At 49.3% G+C, this 25,326-nt stretch overlaps 1 protein-coding gene across 1 annotated transcript in view; it reads left to right on the plus strand.

Moving 5' to 3' along the window:
- Window positions 1–2,193: 2,193 nt before the first annotated feature.
- The window catches only part of PTPRS (protein tyrosine phosphatase receptor type S), a 455,981-nt gene continuing 432,848 nt past the window's right edge, over window positions 2,194–25,326 (plus strand). The window contains exon 1 of the mRNA XM_085637322.1: window positions 2,194–2,346. The gene's annotated coding sequence lies outside the window, so the exon portion shown is untranslated. The remainder of the gene's footprint in view (window positions 2,347–25,326) is intronic.

Raw genomic sequence — 25,326 nt, forward strand, 5'->3', positions numbered from 1 at the left:
CCGCTTCCAGTGGTGATTCAGTGGGGGGTCTGTAGAAGACAGAGGGTTAAAAACCTATGACTTAGGGTGTATGTTTGAGAGTTAGAGATAACTGGGATACATTCCAAAAACTTTCCAGATGCCCGGCAAGACCATCACCACTAGTAGACACCAAAGATGAAGACCAACAATCTACTGCCATGGGAATTCTTGTACAGTATTTGACCACTTTATGCACAAAGTTTAATTTTTTTTAAAAATCTTGCTTTGACAAGCCCTAACTCCTAGCCTGTTTTTGGAGCTTCGAATTTCGACCCCCTCTAGGCCAATCTTCACCAATTTGTCAAACTCACTTTGCTTGTTAAGCAAAAGATTATTCTTTCATGGGGAATTTCCATCAATAGTTCAGGTGCAAAAACTGCTGAGGGTGTCTCAAAAGTGCACTTTCCAATTCATTGTTGCTTCAAATGATTTTGCTGATTTGCAAGTTCATAAAATGCTGACTTAACATCCAACAACTTTAGTGTATATTTACTTATCTTGTTTTGCCCACCCGTTCCTAGTCCTGTGTAAATGGTCAGGTCAAGTGGCACGCATATTTCCTGTGTGGAACCAGATGCTCTTAGTCCCACGTGGTGCTTATCTCCACCAATCAGGGTCACCAGATTTAACATCTCACCAATAAGCACTGCCTAGCTAACTATTCCAAAATTCATGATTTACATAAGCTTTATTTCGGCAAATAGCCATAAAAGCAAAATACAAAATAATAACACATTTTACATACCTAACCCAGACTAACAATATATTTTTTACATATAATTGAAAAAAGGTATATATCTCCACGATACAAGCTATACCGCATATTAAAAATATAAATAACAGTTTTTAAATTAATTAAAAGCCAGAGTTTAAATATCTAAAAACTGAATAAGACTAGGGGAGACAGTACTACATGATTCTATGTGGACAAGGAAATAGGTAGGCTCCCCTCCTTACACTACAATTTGTAACCAAACCGTTTCCTAATGAGATACACATTAAACAAAAATTTACTTGTGCCAAACACAACTAATTGAGAGGTATTGGACCTGATTATACGCTCTGCTTCTTTGTAGGATCTTATCCCCATGTGTTTACATAGGGGTTTGATCCAACAGACCCTCGGTTTCTTGTATGCCGGGCAGAAGAAGAGTAGATGGGCATCATCCTCCTTTGCCCCTAGGGAACAGAGAGTACACAGATCTGAACCTTCTTCCCCGCCCCACCTACACGTATAAGCACTGATCTGTAAAACCCCATATCTAAATTGTAGATATAGTGTTTTTGCTAGTGGTGGGGCAATCTCGTCTATGAATTCTTCAAAATGGGGTATATCTTTTATGTTTAGGAATTTCATAAACTGAGAATCATAAACTGTGCTTTTGAAACCAAAAAGAATAGTTGTGTTGTTTTAATGACATATAAAGATTGTCCGCCATCTTTTAACTTCACATGGACCAACATCATTAAACTGGCTAGCGCAATACATTTTCAATAGGTCGCTGCCTGTCTTTGTCCAAGGACACAAATAGCCCTCTATTTAGTACCACCGCGTCATAATCACGCTGCTAAACAACGTAACAAGAACCTATCGTACTGTCCAATGAGAAAATTGTCATCATACATATTCCAATATTATATAAGATCCTGCTATGATTTCCAAACAGAGCAAAAAAAAGGACGAAATACAAAATCTTTTAAAAGTGTATTGAAGACATCAGGGTAAAGAGCACGTCTACGTTACTAATTGGCTGGAATAAAATCATCAACAGTCCTGAAGGAATAACAAGTTTCCTAGTCGACGTCACAGCTAAATTAGGGAGAAAAAAACTGCAAAAATATTTGAGCAAAAAGAGCCTTAACGCAAAAAAAGAGCCTTAACATGTTTGAAAAGTGTTCTTCAAATGTCCCAATCAAGGTTGCTTCCACCCAGCAAAAAAAAATCACAGCATGCGAAGAGCACGCGCCCTCGGAATCTGAGACAGCTCTGACTAAAAAGCGCGGGAGACTAGTCTTATATAGCGTCAACCCTCCGGGCCACGTGACCGGCGCGGTGACGTGTGAGGCCGAGGTGGGGCGCTGCCCCCCTCGGCGCTGACTGAGGGGAGCGGAGGCTCGGGGAATGACATCACCTGTCAGGGCGGGAGGCGCGAGCCCGTGCGCCGCCGCTGGAGGAGGCAGCGCGAGCGCCCGCGAGCTGAGCTGAGCGCGAGCCGCAGTGTCCTCGAGCCGCCAGCCCCGAGCAGAGCGCGCGGCAGCGGCCAGCCTGCCCCGGGGAAGAGCCGATGCGCCGCCGACCCCCGCGAGGATGTGAGCAGCCTGCAGGTAGGAAACTGGGGTGACGGGGTAAAGGATGCAATTATGAAGAAGGTGGGGAGGGCGGGAGGAAAGGATGTGCGGTAAAGGTGGAGAGAGAAAAAGGTGGTGCGGTAAATAGGGGCCAATGAGGGGAGGGCCAGTGCGAAAGGACGCAGTACAAAGAGGGCGCACTAAGGAGCAATCGGAAAGAGGGGTGCCATTGCAAGGCTGGGTTGATTGCCAAGGAGGCAGTGACGGGTGGTGCATCTGAAACGGTGTCCAGCAGGCGAGCAGTGGGTGGGCTGTGCAAAGCAGAGCTCTGCACCCCCCGGGATGTGAAGAAGGTGGGTGGGGCGGTGGCAAATCAAAGCCGATGGGGGCAAATCGAAACAGTGGAAGCCGCAGGGGAGGGGCGACGTGTCTGCATGTGCACCGATTTCCAGGTTATACAGTAGGAACTCCATGGGATGGTACGCACGGGGCTCGTGGAGGCGCATGTGGTGGTGGGGGGCACCTGGGGTGAAGAGCCGATGTGCAGAGACCACCAGGGTATAGAACGTCTATGAGACTGCGGGGTGTGTTCATTGGTATTTAAGTGCAGATGGTGTGTGGGTGTCTCATTCATGCAGAATGCTGGAGTGAGGGTTGGTGTGCCAAAATATATTTGGGGGTGAGGGCTGCAGACTGTCGGGGAGAATAGGCTGCATTTATTTTATGTGCATGCCAGGGGTGCAAAATGTGTGGGGGATCAGGGGGAGCAGATTGTGTGTATCTGTGGTTGGCCGTGTGTGTATGAAATGTCTAAGTACACATGCACATTGTGGGAAGATCTAGGGGCGCCAGACGTCTGCTGGGTACAGAGTGTGTGGTCAAGGGTATACAATGTACAAAGGTGTGTGGGTACAGTGTGTGAGTGCTGGGTTCGTGGCAGCAGAACTAGTGCGGTATTCACTGGTGTCCAGTATCAGTCAGTCTGGGGTTTCTCTAGAAGTGTTCTTCCAGCAGCTAATCTGAAGCTTTAGGGCCAGGTGTGAAAGTGAGTGTTGTGGTGGTGTGTGTGGTGCAACAGTGCAGCTGTGTGTAATGGGATCGGTATGTGCCGACTGCTTGTGCAAATTAAGGTGCCGAATGGGTCTGGGGGTCTCAGGGTGCAGACTGAGGCAACTGCACGTTGGGGTCAGGTGGCTGAAGGCGTGAACGGGGTCAGGGGGCAGACTGCATGTGTGTTGGGGCCGTGGAGCCTTTGTATCAGGTGCCTAATGTGCCACGTCGGACACAGAATGTGTGTGGGGGACCCTTGGCAGAGATTATGTGAGGGACTAAGGTGCAAAATGTGTGTGTGCGTGAAAAACACTAGGTGTGGTATATATCTGGCGCCTAGGGCGGGAGAGAGTATGTGTGTAAAAAGGGTGCAGAATGTGTGTGAGGTCTCAGTGCAAGGTTAAGAGTGTGTGGGGGCACCACACGTAATGTGTCTGAGGTTCATAAGTGTAGAAAGTGGGGGAAGTGTGGGGCCGGGAGTTGGAAAATGCATGTGGGAGCAGAGTTTGGGTTCGTTCTATGTGCGTGAGTCGGAGGTGTTTGTCTGTCGGGGTTCATTATGTGTCGGCGTGGGGTTGTACATTGTGTATGTATGGGGACATGGTTTTGGAATGTGTCTGTGGACTGTGAAGCAGCGTTTTGGAATGTGCATTGGGGTGCGAAGGGGTTGGAAGTATGGCTGTGAGTCCAGGGATGAAAAATGTGTGGGGCGGGTATAAGGGCAAGATGTTTGCGGGTCTGGGGCGGGTGACAGGGTTCGGTCTCCTAACTGGCGGGGGGGGGGGGGCGTGCTGGGCCCTGCCTCGAAAGGAAGGGGGCAGTTTAATGCGGTTAATGGGACCTAGACATAAATCTCCCGCCCCCGTCCGTACCCTCGTCCTCCTGTGCCTCGAAGGTACCTTATGACAGTGTCGGTGAGCTGTAAATCTTAACACATCAGCTTCCCCTTCACTCCTTCCCTGCTCCTGCACAGACACCATATCCCATCCTTTACACTTACTTCCACCACCCCCCGCCCCAATTCTGCCCCTCTATATGTGTCCTTCGTTTAGTCCCGCTTCCGTCTTCTCCCTCACTCTCCTCCCGTCGCCACCAGTTGCTATTTCTACTCCCTCCCCCCACCTGTTCTCACTCCTCGCTCCTTCACCATCACCGCACCCTTTCCCCTCCAGCACCCTCTTTTCATTCCCCTTCCCGCCATCTCCTCCTGCCTGGCGGGAGCTGTCCCCTCGCGTGGTGCTGAATGTTTCTAGACTGGGAACAAGTAGAGGGCAGGGGGGGAAGAGAGCGCGAGAGAGTCAGGGGCTGGTGGGGAGACAGTGGAGAGGAGTGTGGAGGGATAATCGACGGAAGACGGCCAGGAAAGGGGGGGAGGGGGGGGGGGTTATAGTTGCACAGAAAGAGAAAATGGGTATGGGGTGAAATGATGAGGGACCTTCCCCTGGTATTTGGGGGAGGAATAAAGAGCGCCCAAGAAAGACAGAGCAGGGTTCGACACACGAGGTCAGGAAGGAAAGATGTTAAGGAAAGCGGTGGACACCTGAAGCGAAAAAAGAGACAACGACAAGAAAAAGAAGAGGGGTGGGGGCAGGAGAAATGGGTTTAGGGGGAGAGGAAGGACAGAGACGGTGGACGGGGGCTGGAGAAGTGAAAACTAGAGGGTACAAAAGTAGAGACAGGATGAGAGGTAAGGAGAAGGAAAAAAAACGAGAGGGGGTGGGAGAGGCAACTGGCAGAAGGGATAAGGGGGCTGGGGCGAGAGGTGGCGAGGGAAGGGGACATGATTAAGGAAGTGGGACGAGGCCAGGAGCGAACGTAGAGAAGGTGGGGGGTGAACCAGAGAGACGAAAGGCGGCTGGAGAGGGGGCGCCGTAAGAGGAGGGATGTGTGGAAAGGAATGAGTGGAGAAAGGATAGGTGGGAGGGAAGGTGGGATGAAACAGGAATAAGAGAGAGGACTGAGTATGGGGTGAGACAAGAAGAGAATGAAGGGCAGAGACGGAGAGAGAGAGGAGAGGTGATGGAGGGAGGTCCAGAATGAGGGGGCAGGAGGGAGAGACTAAAGACAAGGAGAGGGAGAGAAGTGACTGAGCTGCACATGAAAGAAGGAGCGGGGGGGGGGTGGAATCATAGGGAGGAGACAAGCAGGGGATGAGGGGAGTATTAGTACAGAAAAGAAGAAATGATGGAGAGAGGGACTGGTGGAGGGGTGAGAGGTAGAGATGGAGGGTCGAGGGGCATACCTGAGAGAGGGCGGAGGGCTTCGGGTACAATGGAGGGTAGAGAGCAGATAAGTAGAGTGCGAAGGAGGGGGTGATGAAGAGCACAGGGTGGATAGGGGAGATCCGCGGATACAAGAAAGGGGTGAAAGGGAAAGGAAGAAAGAGGTGCCTGGAGTGAGTGATAATAATCAGGGGGGTGGTAAGGAATGAGATATAGAGACGCACACCCCCTCAGGTGTGTGTGTGAAATGGGAGAAAGGAGGGCGCAGCGGTGGAGGGAAGTGGGGAGTCTTTAGAGGGGGCCTCGGTCATTGGGGCTGGGGGGGAATAGGGGATGTGTTGCAGTGAACCAAAGGAGAAAACACAGGTGGCAAAGCAAGGAGTGGCGGGGAGGGTGGATAAACTGCTCTAGAAAAAGGGACCCCCCCCCCCCAACAGAGAGAGGGAGGGGAGAAAATGCCGGCGTGTTGGAGGGCGGGGTGGAAAATGCCTAAGAGTGGGGATGTAGAAAAACGCGGGGAGCCGGGGTGTCTACCTGGACATGAAGAGGAAGCACCCAGGGAATGAATTGCGTAACAGGACAGGGGGCGAGCCCCATGTGGAGGGGGTGGGGGGCGGTGTATGCATAGACAGGAGGGCACATATCTAGGTGTCGAGGAATCAGACCAGGGCACGGAGCGACAGGTCCTCAGAGGGCAAGTCTGATCCTGAGCAGAGAGGGGGGGGGGCAGAATGTGCGCGTGCACAAGGAAGAAAAACACCCCGTGGGGAAAGCTGTGCCCTTGGACGGAGACCTGCAACACCAAGGCACCACGCGAGAAGAGAGTGAATGAATGAAGGGACCGGAGGCACCCCTCCAAAGATGTGTACTTAAACACCCGCGGAGGGCACGTGTACCCGAGGACTGAGAGAGAACTTCGGGTGAATCTCTCTAGCCTGGAGGGGCGCGTATATATAGAGGCAAACTACCCGTTGCCAGGAAGGGAAAACATCCGCAAAGAGCAGTCTACCCTTGAACCGGGCGGAAACGAACCCTGGGAGGGGGGGGGGACGAATGGTGCATATTCGAAGAGGGGGAAACACCCAGCGAGGGGCGGTATTCACTCCGCCTGGAAAGAGGCAGAAATAAATCTTTTTTTCTGATGGGGCAATGCCGAGCGAGGGGCAGACGAGCAGGGGCGGAGCCGTCAGCATAAGGGATCTCCGGTAAAGAGAACCGTAGGAACGGTGGAGCACGAGGCGTATACCACCCCACCCCCTGATTTAGGAATGGTGGGGGCACAGGGAACTACCACCCCCCTCCCCCCAATTTGTAAGTGGGAACTGATTTTAAACTGAGATGAAGCCATGCTGCAGGTCACACAAGTCGTCTTGGAGCGCCGTAACCTGAGGGGCAAACTCTGCGAGGGGGTGCTCTGCGACCTCGTTACTTTGTTAATTATTTAATTGTGACCATTGAGGTGTTGAGCCCCTCGCAAAAACAGTCTCTTTGTGAAGCCAGGAGACCCAGCGGAGCAAGGGAGGCAGGACACGCTATTTTGTGTTAATGTTGCTACTGTCTCAGCTGCCTTGAGAAAAAGCAGGATTTTAAGAGAAGGTGAGACCCTCATTGACTGCAATTACGTAACTAGCAAACCCAAAGTGGTCTCAAATGCCCAGAGAGTTTAAGGTGTGAGAAGTGTATTTATTGAACTCCATATACTAACACTAATTGAAAAACAGAAATTGAATAGCTGGACCCTGGCATCAAACGCAAGAGAGAAAGCAGTAACCCTACAGTCTCTGCACTGTGCAGTATGCAATCCTGGACTCCAATCCCGGCTTGCCCACTTGGCTAAACTGTGTGATCTGCAGCTCATCCCTTTACTTCACTATGTATCATTTTCCTTAACCGTCCTGTTTGAGAGCGTATTGAATTAATTTAGTACAGGACCAGAGCTATACCAAAAATTCACTTTTATATGGTTAATGTAAAATAACATTGTTTCACGTTCAATCATATAGGCTACATAGAAAGAGAACAAGACAAACTGATACATTTTGGGTAACTTGTGGCAATGTCATCGGTATATAGGGGTAATCTTGAACGTTTCATTTTTTTTTAAAAATAGTATTACTTGCAACAAATGTCTCTCAACCCAGCGATACAATCTTATGTATTTAATGAGACACAGAAACACATTGAAACATATGTTTTCATATTATAGTGTTTATCATGTTATTTCATTACATTTGTTGAGTGGTTTACATCTTTTAGTGGCTCAGATCATCATTTGGGTCTTCGAGGGACACCGACCCCTTGCTTGACACCCCCAAAGTCTGCCTGTGCCCCCTCCTGAAATCTAGTGTTTGCTGTGCCCTTGCCTAGCTCGATAAAACGACCCAATCCCGAAATTTAAGGAAAATCGAGCAAGGCTAGAGTGTGGCAACAGACCCTTCATCTGCGGCTGCCAGAGGGCTGCAGAACCCTGCTTTGTAAATGGTAACAGATGACTCGATGTCTCTACTACTCCAGTCCCGGACTTCATTTCTTTAGCCGCCTGATGCATTCTGGTACTTGTAGTCCCATCAATTAAACCCATGGCACTAATCATCAGATTGCAATGGTGTATTAAATAAAAGGACAGGACTGGTGTACGGAGTCCTGCGTGACACCGAGTCAGTCGGTAACCTTAAGCCTCGTACCTTGTGCACACACGGGTGTTGTTCATTTGTACTGGATTTATTTAAGTGGTTTAGTGGCTTCCACATATACAATGAATGACACAATGCCATTTCATTTACTAACATCTACTGACCTGGGAAAATTGGTAAACAGCCCTTACTACGAATCCGTCACCCCGCATGCAATTACAACGCGGTCGTTACAATGACCGCGTTGTAACAACGCATGCCATTACACGGCAAGGCGTAACAACGACTTGCGGAGGGGGGGAAAGGTGTTGGATTTAAAATCCAACACCTTTCCCTACTGTCCGCACAGACTGGAGTTGGAATAGTAAATTATACTATTACAACATCCAGCGCACCCCTCCGCTAGTCGTTGTTACAACTTGCTGGGTAATGGTATGCGTTGTTACAGCGCGGTCGTTGTAACGATCACGTTGTAAAAACATTCGGGGTGACAGCAAGCGTAATAAAGAGGCATATTCGGGAAAAGTACATCATTTTGGGGTTTGATATCCGGTTCTTAGCCAATGGACTACATCTGCCATGTACCAAGGTTTTTTTTTTTTAAGCTGCTTGCCCAGTTCTGCTCCTTACTTGGAAGTATGTAGTGGTTCAGTTTCTTGCCTCTCTGAGATTCTGTTTGGAGGAAGAGGTTCACAACACTACACTTTGGGCATCTGAAAGTGCCACATTCACCCACGTACAGGGCCCAGAATTTCATGGCAGCTGAGGCGATGCCAGCCTTCAAGAGGAATGCCTTATTTTTCTTATGGCCACGTTAGGGCCAGTGTGGCACGGTGTGATGTGGTTATCTTCTAGATCTGAGTAGTAAATGGGGTGAGGATAAGTACTCTGTAAATTACCATGGCAGCAATACATTCACACGTTTGAGATCTGCAAGGGACCACCCGTTGGCAAGCAAAGCGCTATTATAGACGCTGCACCTGGCGTCTTGGCACACTGGGGAAAACATCATATCGCTTTGTGGAATTGAAACCTCTTGTGTCTGCTGGAGTCCAAGCCGGGGTTGGGTTCTTAGAGGGTGCTCCTGCCTGCCTTCCTCTGGGGTCCAGGATCAGGGTGAACCTATGGACTGGTACGCCGGCATCTCTTGCTCTGATGTCAGTGCTGAGCGTGAACCTATGGACTGGTGTTGCCTGTGTCTCTTCCTCTGACGTCCCTGCTGAATGTGAACCTATGGACTGGTGTCACCTGCGTCTCTTCCTCTGACGTCAGTGCTGAGTGTGAACCTATGGACTGGTGTCACCTTCATCTCTTCCTCTGACGTCAGTGCTGAGGGTGAACCTATGGATTGGTGTCACTTTCATCTCTTCCTCTGACGTCCTTGCTGAATGTGAACCTATGGACTGGTGTCACCTGCGGCTCTTTTTCTGGAGTCCATAGTGAGCGAGTACCTATGGACTGGTGTCACCTTCATCTCTTCCCCTGACGTCAGTGCTGAGTGTGACCCTATGGACTGGTGTCACCCTCGTCTCTTCCTCTGATGACCATGCTGAGTGTGACCCTATGGACTGGTGTCACCCTCGTCTCTTCCTCTGATGACCATGCTGAGTGTGAACCTATGGACTGGTGTTACCCTCGTCTCTTCCTCTGACGACCATGCTGAGTGTGAACCTATGCATTATGTCGCCGGCGTCTCTTCCTCTGACATCCCTGCTTAGTGTGAACCTATGGACTGGTGTTAGCGGCGTCTCTTCCTCTGACATCAATGCTGAGTGGTATTCTATGGACTGGTGTTAGCGGCATCTCTTCCTCTGCCATCCCTGCTGAGTGTAAACCTATGGACTGGTGTCGTCGGCGTCACTTCCTCTGACGTCAATGCGGAGTGGTATTCTATGGACTTAGTGTTAGCGACATCTCTTCCTCTGACTTGAGTGCTGAGTGTGACACTATGGACTGGTGCCACCGGCGTCTCTTCCTCTGACGTCAATGCGGAGTGGTACCCTATGGACTGGTGTCACCAGCATCTCTTTCTCTGACGTCAGTGCTGAGTGTGACCCTATGGACTGGTGTCATCTGCGGCTCTTTTTCTGGAGTTCATAGTGAGCGAATACCTATGGACAGGTGTCACATTCATCTCTTCCTCTCACGTCAATGCTGAGTGTGAACCTATGGGCTGGTGTTAGCGACATCTCTTCCTCTGACGTCAAAGCCGAGTGGTATTCTATAGACTGGTGTTACGGCGTCTCTTCCTCTGACGTCAGTGCTGAGTGTAAACCTATGGACCGGTATCGCCAGTGTCTCTTCCTCTGACGTCAGTGCTGCGTGTGAACCTATGGACTGGTGTCGCCAGCATCTCTTCCTCTGACGTCAGTGTTGAGTGTGACCCTATGGACTGGTGTCGCCAGCATCTCTTCCTCTGACGTCAGTGTTGAGTGTGACCCTATGGACTGGTGTCGCCGGCGTCTCTTCCTCTGACGTCAGTGTTGAGTGTGACCCTATGGACTGGTATCGCCAGCATCTCTTCCTCTGACGTCAGTGTTGAGTGTGACCCTATGGACTGGTGTCGCCGGCGTCTCTTCCTCTGACGTCAGTGTTGAGTGTGACCCTATGGACTGGTATCGCCAGCATCTCTTCCTCTGACGTCAGTGCTGAGTGTGACCCTATGGACTGGTGTCGCCAGCATCTCTTCCTCTGACGTCAGTGTTAAGTGTGACCCTATGTACTGGTGTTGCCGGCGTCTCTTCCTCTAGAGTCCATGCTGAGTGTGGATCCATAGAAGGACGTCCCTGCCTGCTGTCTCTTCTGCTGGTGCAATCAGTATTCAAATTGGATTTATGGATGGTGCCGCTCATTGTGTCTCTCCGGAAGCCAGGTGTCACTCTGTGGGTTGGTGTCCACTTTGTCTCTCCTTCCGGAGTCCATGCTGCGTGTGAGTCACCAGAAGGGCGTCCTTCCCGCCGTCTCTTCTGCTGGTGCGGTCCTTGCTGGAGTTGGATTCGTTGATGGTGCTGCTGCAAGTGTCTCTCTATAACCCAAGTCCGGTGTGACTATATGGACAGTTGTGCACTGTGTTTGGACTCTATGCCAAGTGGGAATCCATTAATATATAAATCCTCTGTCTTTCAGTCGGGAGCCCAAGAATGTGTTAAGTCCTTTAGTGGAGTCTATGCTTGACTCCCAACTGTGTTTCCTAACCCCTCGAAGCAACTATAACAGTTGTGAATTCATGGTCGGTGGCCTCTGGTCCAACCATCTTCTGGCAGAGCCCACCTTGGGTATGAATCTATGGACTGGGGTCCCCTCCGTCTCTTCTGCTCATGGAGTCCACACTGGTCAGAATCAATGGCAGATGTCCTCTGAACCTCCTCATCTGGTAGAGTTAATGCAGGTTGTGAAATAATGGAAAGGTTTCCCCATGTCTGCTCTTCTAGTAAAGACAATGTCTGGTGTGAATCTGGGGACAGGTGTGTGTGTAGTATCAGGTTTCTAATGTTTTTTTTCTTCGGTGGAGCCAAGAGATGGGGAAATCTATAGACATCTGTTCCCTATGCCTCTTCTTGCCCTTTCCTGGTGTTGTCTCTTTTGGTTGAGCCCAACTTCGATGCAAATCTATAGGTAGGTGTGTGGCATCACGTGGCTCGTGTTTCTCTTCTTACGGTGGAGCCTATGATGGAATTACACCACATAAGTCTCTCTAGCATCTCTTTTGGTGGACCTTAAGTGAGGTGTGAATCAATTTACAGGTGTCGCTGTGTATGATGTTCTGCCGGAGCTCATGCTGGACGTGAATCTACTGACTGCTGTCTTGTCCTCTGTTGGAGCCCTTGCAAGGTGTAAATCTACTGATGGGTGTTTTCAATATTTAGTCTCCTGGTGGATTCCAAGACTGGTGTGAACCTAAAGAAGGGTGTCTTCTGTGTCTCTTCTGGTGGAGTTCCCTTTCAGTGTGAATCCATCGATAGATGTTTTCTCTGTCTTTCCTTCTGGTGGAGCCCATTCTGGGAGCAGATCTGTAATGAGTGCCTTAGTGTCTTTTTGTCTAGCAGAGCCCTCGCTGGGCAGGACTCCATCCATAGATACTTCCTGGATCTCTCCCCTTGGCGGGCCTCATGCTGGGCATGAATCTATAGATGGATGTCTTCTGGTGGGGCCCGTGTTGGCTGGAATGTACAGACGGGTGTCTTCGGTGTTTGCTCTTCTGGTGGAGCCCGTGCCATTGTGAATCTATGGAGAGTTTCACCTTGTGTCTCTTCTTGGGGAGTGCATGCTGGGTGTAAATCTATCCACACATGTTCAGGGTCCTAGCCATCTCTTCTGGTGGTGCCCTCGCTGGACGTGAATCCATTAACAGATGTTCCTGGGTGTCATCTTCTCGTGGAGCCCATGCCACTGTGAATCTATGGACGAGTCTCCCATACATCTCTTTTTGGGGAGTGCATGCTGGGTGTAAATCTATCCACACATGTTCAGGGTCCTAGCCATCTCTTCTGGTGGTGCCCTCGCTGGACGTGAATCCATTAACAGATGTTCCTGGGTGTCATCTTCTGGTGGAGCACATGCCACTGTGAATCTATGGAGGAGTCTCCCATACATCTCTTCTTGGGGAGTGCATGCTGGGTGTAAATCTATCCACACATGTTCACGGTCCTAGCCATCTCTTCTGGTGGTGCCCTCGCTGGACGTGAATCCATTAACAGATGTTCCTGGGTGTCATCTTCTGGTGGAGCCCATGCCACTGTGAATCTATGGAGGAGTCTCCAATACATCTCTTCTTGGGGAGTGCATGCTGGGTGTAAATCTATCCACACATGTTCAGGGTCCTAGCCATCTCTTCTGGTGGTGCCCTCGCTGGACGTGAATCCATTAACAGATGTTCCTGGGTGTCATCTTCTGGTGGAGCCCATGCCACTGTGAATCTATGGAGGAGTCTCCCATACGTCTCTTCTTGGGGAGTGCATGCTGGGTGTAAATCTATTAACACATATTCTCAGTGTATCTTCTTCTGGTGGAGGCCGTGCATGGGGTAAATGTAGAGGTCAGTGTCTCTTTGAATGGTTCCCTTGATGGGTGTGAGTCCATCAACAGATGCTTCTTGTGCCTCTTCTTCTGGTGGTGCCCATGTCCCTTTGAATCTATGGAGGAGTCTCTAATGCGGCCCTTCTTGAGGAGTGCATGCCAGTTGTGAATCAAGGGACCTGTGTCGGAAACAATGCTGAGTGTGAGTCCACAAAGCTCTGTCCTGTCTTTGACTGGCGCCTTCGCTGGGTGGGAATCCACCGACGGATGTCCCCTTTGTAGCTGTCCAGCTGGTGGCAGTAACGCAGTATCAAACATCGGGAAGGGTATTGTAACTTGGATTCCTCGTTGACAGAGAGAGCTCCTCCAAGACACACCCAGCCAAGAAATCCAGACAAGTGCAGTAGAGATAAGACGATCCCTCCTGAAGTAAGACTTCTAAATTCAGATCCAGGACCTGGGCCTCTCCCGCCAGAAGGGAGGAAACACCTGACTCACTGCCCCCTATGAGGGGCACCATACATCCCCCCCACAGCCCACTCACTGCCCCCTCTGAGGGGTACCCTACATCTCCCAACAGCCCACTCACTGCCCCCTCTGAGGGGTACCCCTACAGCCAACTCACTGCCCCCTCTGAGAGGTACCCTACAGCCCACTCACAGCGCCCTCTGAGGGGAACCATACATGCCACTACAGCCCACTCACTGCACCCTCTGAGGGGCACCCTACATGTCCCTACTGCCCACTCACTGCACACACTGAGGGGATCCATACATGTCCCTAATGTCCACTCACTGCACCCTCTGAGGGGCACCCTACATGTCCCTACTGCCCACTCATTCAAGGAATGAAAAAAGAAGGCTGCGCATCCCACAAGGAAGGACTGGCACCGGCTGCTCCTAGAAGCCTGTGCCATCTTCACAACCTGCTACTCTACGCATGGAGAAGCACAAACCTGTGCACCCGCACTCCTGCCAAAAACGAATCCTTTCAAGCAAATAAGCAAACCCAAGAAGGCAAGACTGGGCCAAAACTGAAACCCGGAGCTTCAGTGAGGAGGCTAGCGTGGGAAACCTTTTCTAGGTAGCCAGGCACTATAAAAATGACACATAATAAAAAAGAGAACCAGGAGTCAACACTTCTCCGTGTTCACCGAGGCTTTTGGACGGATGCTCCCGCTGTGCAGTGGTCGGTGCATTGATTGCACCAGACACTACAGAGAGGCCTTCCTCATCACCCTCCTCTACCTCCTGGCGTTCCCCGTATTCCAGGGGTGCCCAACGTTAGGCCAAGAGACGTGTCAGGATCTGCGCGTGCGATCCATATATATACAGTGAGTGTGGATTGGAATTCATTCTGGGTGAACTTTGGACATTTCTGCATTCCAGCTGTGCGCGTGCCCTCCGGTCCCTCCTCTTGCACGTGTGCCTTCAGTTCACACGTCTCACGGCGCCATTTTAGTCCTGGGCGCCGTGCTGTTTATCTACTAAAGACTAAAGTCTCCTTTCGGGGAGGGCTTCACTGCACAGCTCATCGTACGTCACTACTCCTGCATCAGAATACATACACTTACATCGGTGCACGGCGAGTTTGCACTGATGTAGAAGTGCAAAATGGACACAGCAGACCAATCTGGGAGCGTTTACAGCAGGCCGTAGATGGAAATATCGGGGTTCATTTCACTGTCACCCCATCAGTACAAATGTGGGTGGGGAATGTTCCTGCACCAGAGCAGATTTCTGTAATCTGGCCACAAGGGTGCCCCCGGGCTGGGCTGTAGTACATTTTGTTTGTGGAGACAGTTTTAATTGCCGTGTGCTCTATAAACAGACCCTCTCCCTGCTCACCTTTCACCTTCCTACACCCCCCCCCCCTTTCACTCAGCCTGGTATCTGACCCCATTCATAGGTTACTCGCTCCCTCTCCAGTCACTGTGCCTCCGTCCTCTTCCACACACTTCCGTTTCCTTCCCTTCATGCTTCCCCCCTCACGCCTACCCCCCCCCCACTTCCCTTCCTACCTCTTTCTTTTATTGTTGTTCCTTTTCTACGCCCCTTTCTCCCCCTTTATCGTCATTCCGCGGCCTTTTCCTCCCCTTCTTTCTTCCCTTCTTCTGCCTCCCCGCTCCTCTCTCCTTTCATGGGTTGTTTAGCTCCCTCTCTCCCTCTGTTTTCTGTTTGTCAGCCCCTCGACTTTCCCATACTCGGCCAGCAGGTGGCGCTGTAAGTGAACCTCTTCAGCACTGGATGACTTGAAGCTCATTAGTGACGCTGAGGTCTTCAAAGGAGGGCGCGGCAGTGAACACAAACCCCCCTCACCCCTCAAACACAGGCAGCCAGCACAGCCTCCCTGTGCCAGGAGGGCCTAGTGCCCACACCAGGTCTGCCCGCGTCGACTCCCACGGGTCTAACCCCGAATCACCGTCTGCCTACAGGTTTATCTCTTGCCACCCTTAACTCAGCCCCGGGCCCTCCCCTGATCCCAGAGCCCAGTATCTACCCGCACCGATCTGTGAACGGATCTGCGGCGCCTCTTCAGCCCCAGGTACTGTGCAGCCTGTAGCTCCTGCAAGAGCCCTCCGTGTGGGCAGACATGAAAAGCAGCCTGTGACCTATGTGACGTTCAGCTCTCGAAACTTCTGTTAGGCGGCCTGTACCTTTCATGGAACCGGGGTAACCCGTGCAAAGAGCCCTTCTCTAGCTGTACTCCTTCCTGGGCACCTGTAAGAGCTCTTCTCCACCTATAGACATGCTTTACAGTCTGTAACTCTCAAGTAACCGGGGTAACCCGTGCAAAGAGCCCTTCTCTAGCTGTACACCTTCCTGGGCACCTGTAAGAGCTCTTCTCCACCTATAGACATGCTTTACAGTCTGTAACTCTCAAGTAACCGGGGTAACCCGTGCAAAGAGCCCTTCTCTAGCTGTACTCCTTCCTGGGCACCTGTAAGAGCTCTTCTCCACCTATAGACATGCTTTACAGTCTGTAACTCTCAAGTAACCGGGGTAACCCGTGCAAAGAGCCCTCCTCTAGCTGTACACCTTCCTGGGCACCTGTAAGAGCTCTTCTCCACCTATAGACATGCTTTACAGTCTGTAACTCTCATGGAACCGGGGTAACCCGTGCAAAGAGCCCTTCTCTAGCTGTACTCCTTCCTGGGCACCTGTAAGAGCTCTTCTCCACCTATAGACATGCTTTACAGTCTGTAACTCTCAAGTAACCGGGGTAACCCGTGCAAAGAGCCCTTCTCTAGCTGTACTCCTTCCTGGGCACCTGTAGGAGCTCTTCTCCACCTATAGACATGCTTTACAGTCTGTAACTCTCAAGTAACCGGGGTAACCCGTGCAAAGAGCCCTTCTCTAGCTGTAGTCCTTCCTGGGCACCTGTAAGAGCTCTTCTCCACCTATAGACATGCTTTACAGTCTGTAACTCTCAAGTAACCGGGGTAACCCGTGCAAAGAGCCCTTCTCTAGCTGTACACCTTCCTGGGCACCTGTAAGAGCTCTTCTCCACCTATAGACATGCTTTACAGTCTGTAACTCTCAAGTAACCGGGGTAACCCGTGCAAAGAGCCCTTCTCTAGCTGTACTCCTTCCTGGGCACCTGTAAGAGCTCTTCTCCACCTATAGACATGCTTTACAGTCTGTAACTCTCAAGTAACCGGGGTAACCCGTGCAAAGAGCCCTCCTCTAGCTGTACACCTTCCTGGGCACCTGTAAGAGCTCTTCTCCACCTGTAGACATGCTTTACAGTCTGTAACTCTCATGGAACCGGGGTAACCTGTGCAAAGAGCCCTTCTCTAGCTGTACTCCTTCCTGGGCACATGTAAGAGCTCTTCTCCACCTATAGACATGCTTTACAATCTGTAACTCTGATGGAACCGGGGTAACCCGTGCAAAGAGCCCTTCTCTAGCCGTACTCCTTCCTGGGCACCTGTAAGAGCTCTTCTCCACCTATAGACATGCTTTACAGTCTGTAACTCTCAAGTAACCGGGGTAACCCGTGCAAAGAGCCCTCCTCTAGCTGTACTCCTTCCTGGGCACCTGTAAGAGCTCTTCTCCACCTATAGACATGCTTTACAGTCTGTAACTCTCAAGTAACCGGGGTAACCCGTGCAAAGAGCCCTTCTCTAGCTGTACTCCTTCCTGGGCACCTGTAAGAGCTCTTCTCCGCCTGTACACATACAATACAGCCTGTAACCTCGCCGTGAACACTCCAACTCTGTCTGTAGATATACAGCAAAGTTTGCAACACCTTGTGTAGAGATACGCTCCTACAAACATGTTCTGCAGCTCGTAACCGCTGATGTCGTCGTCGTCTGCAGACATATTCTGCAATCTATAGTCTCTGTGTAAATATTCCATCCAGGTCTGCAGAGACGTTTCCACCACTGTCTTCAGGCCTTCATCTGCAGGTTGTAAGCCCATGTAAAGATCCCATTCTAGCCTGCAGACATTTACTGCAGGGTGTTCCTTCTGTGTTCCAGCAGTGTGTAACCCTTGTAAAGATGTCCTCCATCTGCAGACATATTCTGTATAGGGGTGGGCAATAAATGCTGCCTCAACAGCAGAGTTCTGGCCAAATTACGCCAATCGCCACGCAGCAGAGTTTTTTCTTGCACGCGGCTCGCCAATGGTAAGTTGGCGAGTGAGATTTGAAATCCCCTAGCGCGATTTTCGATCGCTAAGAGGGCACCCGGGGAGATTTACCCAACAGTGGTCGCAACCGTTCGCGGTCAGAATGCTTCCGCTCGAGTAGAAATCTACGCGAGCAGCAGCAAAATCCACTCAAGAAGCAGCGCCCTCTGGCACGCCGAGTGATGTTGTTTATGCTGTTTCAGCGCTGAACGAGCTCCCGGAGCGAAAAAACCATGAGCAGCTCTACATACCTAATTCCGCCCGTTCGCCGAACTCCGCGGAATCGCGCAGAGTTTTCAAGTAACTCAGCTTAATTCAATGAAGTGAAACTCCACGAGTTCGGCCCACCCCTAATTCCGTAGTTGCTAACATCTGTGTATAATCTACACTGCTTTCTACAGACCTATTCTGCAGCTTGTAACCTCTGTGTAAATATGCTATTCCTGTGTACAGAGACATCCTGCAGCTTGTAACCCCTGTGTAAAGATTCCACCCGTCTGCAGACATTTTCAACAGTTTGTCACCTCTGTTAGAGATGCACTCTCCTAGTTTCTAGCATCTATGTAAAGACGCCATCTCTGACTATAAAGGTACTCTGCAGCTTGTGACCCTGTGTAAAGATGCCATCCCTGTCTACAGAGATATCCTGCAGCTTGTAACCCCTATATAAAGGTGCCATCCCTGGCTATAGAGATATCCTGCAGTTTGTGACCCCTGTGTAAAGGTGCCATCCCTGGCTAAAGAGCTATTCTGCAGCTTGTGACCCCTATGTAAAGATGCTATCCCTGTCTACAGAGAGATCCTGCAGCTTGTGACCCCTGTGTAAAGATGCCATCCCTGGCTACAGAGATTTCCTGCAGCTTGTGACCCGTGTAAAGATGCCATCACTGGCATCGAGATATTCTGCAGCTCGTGACTCCTGTATAAAGATTCCATCCCTGGGTATAGAGGTATCTAGCAGCTTGTGACCCCTGTGTAAAGATGGCATCCCTGGCTATAGAGATATTCTGCAGCTTGTGACCCCTGTGTAAAGATTCTATCCCTGTTTACAGACATATTCTGCAGCTTGTGACCCCTGTATAGAGATTCCATCCCTGTCTACAGAGATATTCTGCAGCTTGTGACCCCTGTGTAAAGATGCCATCCCTGGCTTTAGAGATATCCTGCAGCTTGTGACCCCTATGTAAATATGCCATCCCTGGCTATAGAGATAACTTGCAGCTTGGGACCCCTGTGTAAAGATTCCATCCCTGTCTACAGAGATATTCTGCAGCTTGTGACCCCTGTGTAAAGATTCCATCCTTGTCTACAGAGATATTCTGCAGCTTGTGACCCCTGTGTAAAGATGCCATCCCTGGCTATAGAGCTATTCAGCAGCTTGTAACCCCTGTGTAAAGATGCCATCCCTGGCTATATAGATATCCTGCAGCTTGTGACCCCTGTTTAAAGATTCCATCCCTGTCTACAGGGATATCCTGCAGCTTGTGACCCCTGTGTAAAGATGCCATCCCTGGCTATAGAGACATTCTGCAGCTTGTGACCCCTGTGTAAAGATTCCACCCCTGTCTGAAGACATGTGCTGCAGTTTGTAGTTCTATGTGACAACCAACTCTGTCCCTGTTTGCAGACATATTCCGCCGTAGGTAAGCTGTGTGTAAATATCACATGTAAGAAACACTACTCTACTCTGTACGCTTGATGCACAGACTGTGGCACCTGAGTAAACCCTCTTTTAAGCGGTAGATGCTACTCCCCGGTCTGTAACAACCGTATTCCCTGATATAAACAGGAGAGAACATTTTTTTGCAGGATTTTAAGGATACCCCAGAGCGTTCCTTCGGGGATTGTGCACGAGGAGCTGGGTGTTGGTTTTATAGAGGATCTTATAAGAATACCTCGTGTACTTTTGTGGTTTTCAGTCTTGGTAAAAAAGCGACCTAGAGATCAATAGAAGCATTTTAAGGGACCGTCTCTAAATGGACCATTGTTTAAAGATACCAAGGCTGAGGAACATCAAACCCATGTGGGGTGAGCTGGGTCAACCTCAACTGGGGAGAGGAGTTGGCCCAACGGCTAGGGTGGTCGACCTCGAATCTGGGGAACTGGGTTTGATTCTCAGCAATGATGCTGAACATCCTGTGATTCTGGGCAGATCACTTAATCTCCCCGTACCTAACCAAAATGAATGTGTCCTCATGTAATGCAACTGGTACTATGTAAAGCGCTCTGATACCCGATTCGGGTCAAGTTTGCGCTATATAAAACTCTGTAAAAAAGAAAAAAGTGATACAGGTGCGATTTCCAATGCAGACATCGCCAGGGTCAAGGGGGCCTTTTTGGAGCACAACCAATGGGAAAGAGATAAAGGTGCACAGACTAAAAGTAGCTGTATACACCACACAATGGTGTCCGCCACGAGTATTATATAACCGTACCTCACGTTGGATATACTAATTTATTTCCAACTGAATATGTTCCGTCGACTTATAGCAGGATGGCATACACCCTCTGATCCCATGATCTGTACATGTGACATGACTGCTGCACAAGACACTTTGCATGTTATTCCTATTTGTCTTAGGTGGGCAAGTTTACGACACAAGCACATTCACCCCCTTCTTTTGCCTTTGAATTTCAAGCAATGCTAACCCAGCCTTAGTGTATTTGAACTTTTTAGAGAATTCCAATGTGTGCTGTTTTGTTTCATGGTTTTTAGTGGGGGTGTTTCATGCTCACGATTTATGATTTTGAATGTCCACTTTATAAAATGTTTTGATATTTTTACCTGTTATATTGTATTTTTATGATTTGTCCTGTCAAATCGAATGAAGTTATCTGACTGACTGTAACAACTGTATAAACCTCCACTCCCTTTGCCGGAAAGCGGCATGTTTTTCAACCTGTAGCCTCACCCTGCGGTACCAAATAATTGAATTTCTCTAGAGGACTTAATCCAGAGCATTAAAATTTTTGGTGTAAACAACCCCGCCCTGTCTGAAAGCAGAATATTCTGCTACTTGTAAACCCTGTCATCTCAGGGTTGAATGGACTTGAGGCTGCGTAATCTGATTCTCTTTGAGTGAAAGGCGCTTATATCCATATAGACTGAATGCTTCATAGTGTAACCCATAACATTATATTCAGGGGCCAGTGACCACCTTAATGTATATTATCATTTTCCTCTCAATTATGAGGTTGACTTGTTCTTTACGCAGCGCTTCATCCCACAGTTTTTGAAGTTTCTAAGCCCTATAAGTAAGAAGTGTAAACACATCCCAATGTAGTGGTGATAAATGGGCAACCTCCGTGATAGATTATAGGATGAACCTCTAGATGTTTCCAAAGCAATTGATGAGTTATGTATGTTGTTAACATTAAATCTCTGAAATGGTAGACACTGGGATATAGTTAGATAAATATTACATGACATAAAAACTTTGAAACAGAATGTCTGATGGAGGATTGTCGGGGCACCGGCCTGCCCCTCCTTCTCCCCTTTTACACTCCTCCTCTATGTCATATTTTATACCCTGCAGTCTGCTGCCCATTGCGTCTTGCGATCCATCGGGTCAAGTGGTTCTCCCCTCGTTTCTGTGTGGGCCACCTTGTACTGAGTCCAGCACATTGCATGCAGACAGAGGAAACTGCAATAGATTTATTTAAATTGGACTCTAACGGTCTGAACAATTCCATTCTAAACCTGTGCATTTTTTTCTACATTCAACACGAGGGATGTAGGCTTGAACCCAGATATGGAGATAGTAAGCAATCGAGGGAAATTGAATTTACAAACAAAATTTATTCGAGCCACTGGACTGAACAGTAAAAAGGTAGATAGGCAATGGATATTCATTTCGGAGGAGCTGCCGGAGATATTGGAACATGTTTGGATATAAAATGAAGAGACATGTTAAATATGACCAAACCATGCTAACTTCTAGTTTGCTGTTTGAGCTGGTTGACATGCAAGTGAATGTTGAAGTCAGATGAAGAATACACTGATCCTTCAGTCCTTCAATCCCAGGGCTTTAGTGGGAGAAGCATAAAGATATGTGTAAGATATTTAAGTTGGTAATGTACGGGATCATTGACAGTGCAGATGTGGGTTCCAGGATGAAAATGACACCAAACTCAAAACGAGAGCTGTTTACTCTAGCCTGGGATGACATTCTGGTTTGATTTAGGGTTTTGTGTTGCATGCACCATGAATTTTTAAACAGATAAATGTCTATTTTGTCGTATAGTGCTTGATACCAGCTTTCAAGCCATTTCTGAATGCTAACAATCTAGCCAGATGAGGAAATTGAAACACAGAGGGTGGAAGTGATCTGCCTAGGATTACACTATTCTGCCCTGTGAAGAAGCAGGATTATAAATTAGTTATCTTGGACACACAGTCCATAGTTAAACTCAATTTTCTACTAAGTAGTCTCCTGTGTGCCCGATGAGAGTCCGCAAAAAGGGGGAAACGTTGCTGGCTGGACTCATAAGACAGATTCAGCTGATGGTAAGGTTCAGTTTGAGAGGCATGTTGCTCATGGGCACAACCGGCTCATTTAGGCCTGATCGCTTTCACATGACAGACGCCTGGTAGCCCCAGGCTCAAAAGGTCTGGGATTACACCTGCTTCAACGGTGCCTATTGGTGTTTCATTCCATCAGTAGCTCCCCTTGAGATGCAAAAAACTCACCTGTGGCACGACGTGACTTGGCGTGCAGTTGTACCTAACGTGTTGTAGAACACCATGCTACCTCGAAGGGTATTCACTTTTGAGCCCAGAAATGGCGGACATTTTCATTACAGCATCTAGTAAAGGGACCATCAGCAAAAAAATATAAAATCTCTTTGCCCTATTCGGCATCACTAACAATCACAGTAGATATTCTGGAATGTCCCTTTGCTTGTTGGCTACTTGGATTTTTATACATATTGTGGCATAAATCGCAGCTGGTAACGAGCGTGGTGTACCCCAATTTTGCTTGTCCTTTACAACCCAACTAGAGGAAAAAGGGCTCTTCCTATTTGCTTGACCATGACGCTTCTTTTGTACCGTGGATGCAGAAGGCAGGAGGGAGGCATATCTAGTAGCATCGGGCCACCAGCAGCAAAATGTGGGAGCAAGCTCGGTGTGGGGGCAGGAGGTATGTCCACCAAGACGCTCATGTGTGGCACCAGGCAGCCTTGATCAGCAAGAGGACATGTTTTGAGGGCCCCGCTTCTAGCACCAGACTCCAACGGCATAGGTGCTGCTCCTGTTGCCTCTCTCGCTCGCCGCCAGCATCAGCCTCTGTACAGAGCATGCTCCACGCTTGTAGCTCCAGGTTACCTGACCAGGCTCCCCAGCTATCACCTGCTGCCATCTTCGCCTTGTCTGACTCAGAAGAGGTTTCACTCGCAGGCTCTTATCTGAACACAGCCTGCAAAAGGAGCTGGCGTGTTCCGCTTATCTTTATTTACTCTGCGCAGCAGCGCCAGAGTACCGCATAAGTGGGCAGAGACCAATAGCAGGAGAGGTCTGCACCAGAATAGCTGTGTCAAGAAATAGGAGCCAATCGCAGCAGAGATTATGCTTAATAATAGCTGCATGAGGAGGCATGGACCAATGGCAGCAGGCATCCTGTACTGGAATAGCTGTTCTATATAGCACCGACCAATGGCACCAGAGATTACGCATTAGAATAAGTGTATTATAGAGCAGAGACCCAAAGCGGCTGATATCCTGCTCCATGATTATCCGGGAAGCAATGACAGGAGATGGGCTGCACAATAATAGCTGTATGAACAGGCACGCGCTATAGTGGAATAGCTGGGTCACAGAGCATGGACCAATCGCAACAGACTGTGCACTAGAAGATGTGTTAAAGCAGCGACCAATGGCAGCACAGCCTGTGCATCAGACTATGTACTTTATAGAATCAATAGAAATCCTGAGCCATGAGGGTGGTAATAAAAATGAGCAACCAATGACAGGAGTTATCCAGTAATAGTGTATCATTTGGCCGAACCAATGGCAGGAGAAATCCTGCACTGGAACAGTTAGATTAGGGGCCAATAGCATCAGTGAATCTGCATTGTTATAACTCTGTCATGAGGCATGGACCAATGGTAGCAAGGAACGGCCACTGTTGCAGGTTTCCAAAGTGGGAACCAATGGCTGCAGGGATGCTGCGCTGTACCAGTATTGCGTCATCATGTAATCCTCCCACGATGACTGTGAATCTTGTTACAACGCAGAGACTACAGGGAGCCCACCTGGTCCATGTATTACAGTATATGGACCAGGGTCAGAAAGCCTCCTGCAGGAGTGGAAGTTTAACACACACTGACAGTAGAAGTTAACTTACTAAGGCAGCTCGCCTAGACCCAAGAGAGAATCATTGTTTTTTCATGAACGGCAAAAAGGATGCTGCTAAAGCCAACAGCAGCTTATTGCTCAGTATGCACTGGTAAAAGTTAGACAGTCCTATACAATGAGGTCAGATAAAAGTGTTCATTTATATGTATTAAAAACAGAATACTTGTTTAGAAAACTCAAGCTTTGGAAACCTAGAGTTAATCATTAATTTGGACATGTCCGATTGCCTTGTTAAAGAAAAGTGTTAAAGAAATTGATGAATGCCACTCCTAAAGAAATCCCATTTTATTTCAGCTTTGGGTACACAGTGTCCCTCCTCGTTCAATCACAGATTTGACTGTCGCATTTTTTCTGTGTTGCGTCACAGCAACAAAAGGAGTGTTTTTCTTGCATTACAGAAAATCAAAGTGACTGTTCTGTCTGAAAAGGATAAGAAATATACTTGTAAGAGTTTAGCAACAGGGATACTGTGTGTCGTGAAGGTTTCTGCTCGGCACATGCGTCTTACTCTTTGACCTGGACCCTTGTCCGTCTCCCCCCATTCAGATCTGAAGCCACCACGATGACCTGCACCTGCGGCGTACCCCAAGGATCATCCCTCAGCCCGACCCTTTTCAACATCTACATGGCACCACTCACCAACATCGTCCGAGCGCACAACCTCAACATCATCTCGTCCGCCGATGACACCCAGCTGATCCTCTCCCTCACCAAGGGCCCGACCACCGCCAAATCCAACCTCCACGAGGGAATGAAGGCTGTCGCCGAGTGGATGAAGATCAGCCACCTGAAACTGAACTCTGACAAGACGGAGGTCCTCATCCTCAGGCTCCATCCCCTCCGCATGGGACGACTCCTGGTGGCTGGCCACGCTGGGAGCTGCCCCGACACCTACCAACCACGCACGCAACCTGGGGTTCATCCTGGACTCAACGCTCTCAATGGCCCGGCAAGTTAACGCGGTCTCCTCCTCCTGCTTCAACACCCTCTGCATGCTCCAAAAGGTCTACAGATGGATCCCCACCGAAACCAGAGGACGGTCACCCAGGCCCTCGTCACCAGCAGGCTGGACTACGACAATGCCCTCTATGCAGGAACTACGGCCA

This window comes from Triturus cristatus, chromosome 12, assembly GCF_964204655.1.
Source record: "Triturus cristatus chromosome 12, aTriCri1.1, whole genome shotgun sequence".
Classification (NCBI taxonomy): domain Eukaryota; kingdom Metazoa; phylum Chordata; class Amphibia; order Caudata; family Salamandridae; genus Triturus; species Triturus cristatus.